An 8,013-nucleotide genomic window follows, 5' to 3' on the forward strand; every position below is an offset into this window, starting at 1 on the left:
CCTTATGTCTTAAGCTACATATCAGAAAGAGAGACAAAACAACCAGTTAAACAGACAAACAGCAGGTCCCAAGCAGTCCCCAGGAAGGCATGATCCAGGCTCCTCAAAGATCTGCCGCCCAGGGTCCATAGCACCTGAAAATTAAGACTCAAAACACAGACTGGGTTCAATAGCAGAGGAGAAGGCCTAAAACCAACTCCTCAAAAAAACACATCATCATTATATGAAGGAAATTCATACAGTAGAATGCATAAAACGAACAGCTTATGGCCATTCATTGACTATTGAAACAAACTCCTGAATCAAACACCTATTCAAAACCCTGTCAGACTTTTGAGTTCGCTCTACATCTATTTCATCCTGTTTATTTACCTTAAAAAATCTCTCTAACTTGGCTAGTTTAAATCTCCCTTATGGGTTGTTCAAGGGAACTCCAGCAGGTGGCGCTCGACCCCAAATCGGAGGCTCTTCCTTCCGGACCTGTTCGGACAAATACCTCGTAGAAAGGGGCGCGCTTAACTCGTAGAGAGAAGGGGCGTGGCTAATGGCGGGGGCATTGTTAGGGGGTGTGATCATGGCGCAACAAGTCGAGGGGGGAAATATAATTTTAAATCAGAGTTATTCTGCTGGGGAAATGGTGGAGAGACTGTTTGCTGAATCTCCTTATCTTTCCTTCCTGACCTAAAAAAACAGTGCTCGTGCTACTCTCTCCCAAATCTTAAAAACAGACCAGTCTATAGAATTAAGGGGAGACACGGTAGGTGAAAACATCGTTTTTCAACGCCCTGGTCAAATTTGAGATTTTGTGCTAGTTTGCTTCCATAACATGTCTTCTTTCATACTAGTGGAAATAAAACATCAAAAATACGCATTTAGATGTTTATTTTACTTCATTTAGTCTGTTTGCGTCTGTAGATTCTTCCTAAAATCACCAAAAGTTAGCATTTTTTCGCAACGAACCACAGCGCGGCCGTCTTTTGGATCCGCTGGTGTAATATATCGATAGAGAGATCTCTCTCTCTAGCCTGATGTTATCGCAACCAAACCTGATAGTTTCATTTGTATCAGCAACCAATCGTGGAAATACAAAGGCGGGTTTGATGCTAACCGTGAAATCTCATTGGCTGTTGTGGATTTCTGAGAACGTGATTGGTTCAGCGCGTCATGTGACACGTTTCCACTTCCTTATATCTAATCCAAACAATGCCGTCTGTAAAGCGTTCTAAACGTAATAAGCAACAATGACAACAGTGTTTGCCCGCAAGGTTGAACAGAAAACATGAGAAACTAAATGGAAATGTTTACATTTATGAGATATAAAGTGCCTATTCGCGCAAGTTGTCATTAGCCGGTGCTAGCATGTCCAGTGAGCAGCAGGGAGATGGGGCTAGCGTTAGCATGTCCAGTGAGCAGCAGAGAGATGCGGCGCGTTTGAATGAGCTGATAACTGGGTTGATTTGTCCTAATTGTGCAGGGACTGGTATTAAAATTAACATAGATCCTCAGAATAGTGGGTTCTGTATTACTTTGCTCTTAGAGTGCAGTCTTTGTGAGAAATGGCTATCGCAAAGGTGTCTACACATCGACTCGGCTTCATGATACAACTAGGAATGATGTTGCATTTGATGTCAATGTGAGGATGGTCCTCTTAGCGCACGAGTTAGGGTTGGGGTATGCAGCTCTCCAAAAGATTAGTAAAGTGTTAGGGATCCCAGGGCTTCATCTGAAAACGTATCAGAAACATGACAAGAGGGTGACAGGTAGGCTATTGAAACGTGTTCCCTCTCTCTCTCTCTCTCTCTCTCTCTCTCTCTAGCCAATATCAGAAGCCTATACATATGCACAGTAGTCTCTCTACCTGTGGCATATCTACATGCATCCATAAACTGACCAAATAAACTGTTTTAATTTCAGTTGCTGAAATAGAGAGAGGTCTGGAGTACTTTCACAGAAGCAGAGAGCAGATTAGGCAGGCATATGCAGATGTGGACCCAGAGGTAGGTAAGCTGACTGCCAATAAATGCAAAATGTTACAAAATTATTACAGTTATTGAGAATTATTACAATAATTCTCAATAACCAGCGTTCAGTGGACAACATGAAGGCGGCAATATGGGGTAGTCCGCTTCACTGATGACAACCCCATGCGCACCAGGAACATATTGTGGTTTTAGAACAGTTTTGGGGACTGCAGCTGAGTGGGTTCTACAGACCAGCTGCTTAGAACAGTTTTGTGAACTGCAGCTGAGTGGGTTCTACAAACCAGCTGCCTAGAACAGTTTTGTTGATAGCTAGTGTGGTGCCATCTGAGGAGTGACTCTGTAGACCTATGACGGCGTAGCTTGATGTCTCCTATGGTGTTGCTTTTGACGATGGTTATATCACTTGTTTGTTTGGCAATCTATATTTAGCTTCTATTGGTGTTTACCCTGCATTGTTTACCACATCTTGTCCTGTGTATTTATGAATCAGCTTACTCTTCATGTTCATTCATTCATGTTTTCTCCATGTAAAACGCTTAAAAAACACAAAAAGCTAGATAATCTGTTTTCTCATGCATGTCCTCGTCAAATGTGTCTATCTTTGTCCATGATCTGTTTAACAAAATAATACAAGCTTTCTAAAAGGGAATGTTCTCTTCCCTACTAACATTGTCTCGTCTCTAGTCTCGTCTTACTAACATCCCACTCGTGGGCTGTACCTTGACGTGGTGAGTGGGCTTCCAACTAAACAGGTCTTACTTCTCTATACAAAATGTCTACTCCTGGACTATTTTGAATCCACAACATGCTGTGTTATTCAGTTTTCAGTTTCTATGTGTTTTCAGATGTTGTGTAATGTTGTTACTAATGATGTGATTGGATATTGTGTTTGTAAATATTGGTTTACAATGCAAATGTATGGTTTTTTACAATACAAATTTTCAAAGCCCGTTTTCTCAAAATGAGTTATTTATCATCTTAGGGACATCAAAACCACCACTTGAGTAGCACCTACATACACCTAACTTTCCAGTTTTGTTCCAATCCATATTCTGAGAGTTTGTCCAAGGGGGATTTTTTAAATTTCATTCATAGCCTGATTTATATAACAGTTTATCCCTAAAACATGGCGAAAATTGGTCTTTTTATGACTGTTGACAGTATTTTCTGATTTCTGAAGTGAAGAAAAGAGATATCAAAAATCCCCCTTGGACAAAGTTTGAATAGGGATATGTGAACAAAATGAAACAAGAATTTTGAATCTGGCTTGAACCAGTTAAAAAAATTGATTTCCCAAAATTATGCAAATTGGCGCATATTTAGCGCATATAATGCCTAATTTGCATATTTATCCATAAGATTTCAGAAAACTTGTAATACAAAAAAGATGCTCCTTAATGTACCTAACAAACTGGGGGAGTTTGATGGTGATACCTATTAAGGCTTTTTTTTTTCCTATTCACCTGGGGTGTCTCCCCTTAACAGGCTTTTCCCTTAACCTAATAATCTCAACCACCTCTAGCTGAGCCCGAAACTTAGAATTTAACACTAATTTGTCAGATGTGGATGTAAGAAATCGAAAATGCTTTAGCACATAACGAAATCTGCCACAAACGCTCGCAGAATAATGCTTCAGTGCAACAATCTCATCAGGCTAGACAAAATGCAGTAGAATCCTGTGACCTCCTCTAGCCATATGTTAGTAGCCTGTGTTACAGGGACACCTAGTGGTGCTCTCAAAATGTTGCATGTATGACCCGGAAGTTGTCTTTGGCAGCGCGGGGAAATTTAAAGAAACAAATCCCTAATAACCACGACGCAGCCTAAAACCCCAAAACAGCAATGAAAGGAAACCTTATGGTTAACTCACGGCGGGAAATAATACAATTTCGAAAGAAACACACATTAAGACACATTAAATTCGCTTAGTACTCACCCAGTCAGGAATTCCTTTGTTCTCTGGCTCAATGGCGATCACCGGGACAGTTGTTTTCCTGCGTCTCCTAGGCAACCAGCTAGCCTACTGGAATCTAGCAGAATTTTAACAGTCTAAAAAGTGTACAAAAATACTTACAATACTTTACTTGGATCCATGGCGCGCGTAACAAACATACAATCAAGAGCCGAGGCTCAAACAGTGAACACATAAGACACAAGACGAAACAAAGGCCCACGTTTACAACAAGCATGCTCGGCTGCACTAGCAATTTGGTCCAGGCTAAACCGGATGTCTAGATCCTACCAAATATGTACAGCCACTTGGTCAAAACTAACGCTCGTTAGGTTTACCAAGTCACCCAGGAACAAAGGGACAAACGCTTATATTTATATAGCGCTTAAAACAACACATACAAGACAGACTAAAGTTCAAACAATAAACACAGCAGGCTAACAATCCCGTGCACATATAAGAAAGAAGACAGCAGACTCACACGGGGACGCAAAAACAAAGAACGACCAAAAGACGACCAAAAATGACGTACATACGACTAACACGCTCGAACTGCACCCCTACTTGGTCAAGGCTAGACCGTCCGTCTAGATCCTACCAAATATTGAACAGCCCTTGGTCAAAGCTAACGCTCGTTAGGTTTACCAATTTGATCAAAGCTAACTTCTCGTTAGGTCTACCAAACCACCCGGGATCAAATGGGAAAACGTTTCTCCAAGAAACGCGGATTGGAAACACCAATCACTCCCTGTAGCTACTTCTCTGCGGTTTTAATCTCATCCGCGACCGGCCAAAAGGGAAGCCTGTTCTGAACACTGCTTATACCCTCGTAACGAAACAAGGACGAAGTCAAAGGACAATACGATATAAATATGTATTGCTGTTCACAACTTCCTTAGATAGTTACTTTAACTTATAGTACTAAAAATACCCACGCTGGGGTTTTCTGTTTTCAATAATCTAGACCAACAAGCTGAACCAAAACCCAAGGCAAATAACAAGCATAAAAGGATTGTTGCAGGACTGTGTGTTAAATTCCATGACACTGACCTGGACAGAAAATAATAGATATATTAAGTCATAGTTATACCACTGTGTTTGTGACTTACTTCTCTGCCTCACACAAGCACACACAGACACACTATACTTGCACTTACTTTAAACTGTCTTTACCATAAGTGATGGCAAAGGTGGGCACTATTGATCATCCTCTTCACCCAATCAGCACAGTGCACTTTTTCTTCTTTGCTTGGAGACCAGGGTATGAACTCCCATCAGGGAGATATCATATTCATATTCTCACAGATATAACACTCAATCTGGATTCTGTGGTATTATATATAAATCATATGCTATATTATTGCACTATGATGAACAACCAGATCAGTTCATTGTTAACTATTATACATTTTTGTTTGATCTTCTGATCCTATTTTCTGCAGTTCTCAAATCTGCATTGTAAGTCAGGTGAATATCAAGTAAGACAGTCATTGTCAATGCCATCTGTATGTTTTACTTTGAACAAAACAGTGCATACAGTAGACACATGACACATCAATAAAAGTACACATTTATTAGGCTCTAAAAAAATTTACAAATCCAAACACACACATAGTAATGATAAATACTATTACAAAATTGAATTGAACACACACACACATAAGGAAGCCAACATAGGAAAACACACATTAAAAATGTAACTATTTACAAGGAAGACGTATCGCCCACACCAATCATTTCCCCTTTTCCACCTCCCATCTCTGTTTTTCCTTGAGGTAAAAAACAGACTCCTTAAAGTCTTTCCAGGTCATTTCCTTGTCCATGCCCTGGTCATTGTGTGCTGCAGGGTGTCAGACCTCTTCCTCTTTTTCTGCCCTCTCTCCTCCACCCCCTTCTTTGGCTCCTCCAGTTCTTGCTGAAACTTTTTTTTGGTCCCCACAAAGTCTTTAAATGGCATTTTGGGGTTTGTGAGACCCTCAGGACCATAGGCTTTAAAGACCTTACTGGAGCAGTAAAAATAATGGACAGTGCCCTGCTGGTAGAAGAAATGGATGGAGGAGCCGTCATTTTCAAACATGGACTTTAGCTGACCACAGGAAAGACATGTCTTTGTTTGTTTCTTGCGTCCTTCTGGCTGTTGTTGTTGTTGTTGTTGTTGTTGTTGTTGTTGTTGCTGCTGCCTCTCCATGATGCCCAGCACAATGTTCTCGATGGCGTCCTCAGTTAAAGGTGTGGCTGCAGCAGGTTCACATGGATTCACAACAGCTGGAGACAAGGTAACAACTGGCACACTAACAGTCTCACTCCCCTCTGTTAAAGCGTGCCATAGATGCTGTCTCTCCTGTAGCTTCTCTGGGCTGATGTTCAATGAAGTGCTGGTGAAAGTATTTCGGTGATGGAAGATCCAAGATGTTGTCTATCAACTCAGGCTGAGGAGGGAGGTGCCACAATGACACCATCTTCATGGGATTGCTCACAGGAGGAGAGCCCGGCCATAGACCCATGGATTCCAACTCCGTCTTCATCCATATCTTCTGCTGCTGTGAACAGGTCCACTGGCTCACATCATGGTCATAGCCGGGAAGTTGGGGAGGAGGACAGCTGGGGTGGCTTGAACTGCCTGGTAATGGATGGAATATAATAAACAATATTTTGAGTCATAGGTATACCACTGTGTTTGTGATTGTGACACTTCTCTGCCTCACATGTGACACAATATTAATACACTTACTTTGAGTTGCCTCTATACGTGATGGCAGAGGTGTACTGGGCACTGCTGACAGCTCATGAGAGGAGAGAGGCTCTGAAAATACAAATTATTATTTACAGAATCAAAATCCCTATTAAAACAGGAAGAAATCTTACACATTTGAACCAATTTCATATTTACCAGTAAGAGAAGTACTAGTCCCTGAGCTGCATCCTTCAGCATGAGGTTCAGATTGTGCCGAATCTATAGAAAGGAAATGTAATAGATGACATGTTCATGAGGACAGCTACCGTATTGGCAACAACAAATAAATAATACAATTATAATTCTCTATTTACCGGAGAGGAATGCAGGCACTGTCTTCCCTGCAGACGCAGTAGCTGCTGCAGCTGTGGTCTGGCTGCCAGCTCCACTGAGACCTGTTACATCAGCATAGCATTGACCAGGGTCACCCATACATCTACGACAGCAATCAGTGAAATACTTGATAAAAATGCATACTTTGGGGGACTTCCTGCCTCACTGTAGACTGCGGAAACAAAGCCAGTAGCTGTTTTGGAATGGGTGGATGCTTCACAAAAGCTGGGTGCTTCACACTTGCAGATGGACCTGTTGAAATTATGAATAGACATTAACAACATTAGGTGGTGAATGAGGGTGGAAGAACTATGTGCATTTGGAGATATTCACCATGGGAAGAGAGACCAGACGCTACAGCGGAAATGACTTCAGAAGGCCTTGATTGAGTGGCAGTGGGTTTGCTCCTTACTGTAAAAGAGGAAATGACTTCAGAAGGCCTTGATTGAGTGGCAGTGGGTTTGCTCCTTACTGTAAAAGAGGAAATGACTTCAGAAGGCCTTGATTGAGTGGCAGTGGGTTTGCTCCTTACTGTAAAAGAGGAAATGACTTCAGAAGGCCTTGATTGAGTGGCAGTGGGTTTGCTCCTTACTGTAAAAGAGGAAATGACTTCAGAAGGCCTTGATTGAGTGGCAGTGGGTTTGCTCCTTACTGTAAAAGAAAACATACTGAGTCACTCTCCACCATATTACTAGATGTATGTAATAGTCACTTTCCTAACCTGTTTGTCATGTCCCCATCTCCTCAAATTGGGGGTTTTAGGGAAGAATATTTCTTACACAGCAGGGGAAGTCAAGTGACATTACAAAACAACATTTCACACAGTATATAGCATGCAGTGAACTAAATGTTAGTAGTCTTAATTAGTCTCAATCTAAAATGCATGCAAAAAGGGTTGCTGAATGCAACTCCTATAGAAAATTCATATGACTTACCTTAGCCTCCGGATAATTCATGATGCATTGGACATAACAGTCCGTTTGCTTTTGTTAGTAGAACACAAGAACAAAATT

The 8,013-nt window shown here is 41.3% G+C and overlaps 1 long non-coding RNA gene across 1 annotated transcript; it reads right to left on the reverse strand.

Moving 5' to 3' along the window:
• Positions 1-6,394: 6,394 nt before the first annotated feature.
• LOC311312389 lies at positions 6,395-7,205 on the reverse strand. Its single transcript, XR_014630569.1, has 5 exons — positions 7,145-7,205; positions 6,982-7,062; positions 6,824-6,886; positions 6,665-6,736; positions 6,395-6,553 (listed from the first exon to the last, which is right to left on the reverse strand). It is a non-coding gene; the product is annotated as an uncharacterized lncRNA (long non-coding RNA).
• Positions 7,206-8,013: the final 808 nt, after the last annotated feature.

Source organism: Borostomias antarcticus (genome assembly GCF_949987555.1).
Source record: "Borostomias antarcticus genome assembly, chromosome: 1".
NCBI classification, from domain to species: Eukaryota; Metazoa; Chordata; class Actinopteri; order Stomiiformes; family Stomiidae; genus Borostomias; species Borostomias antarcticus.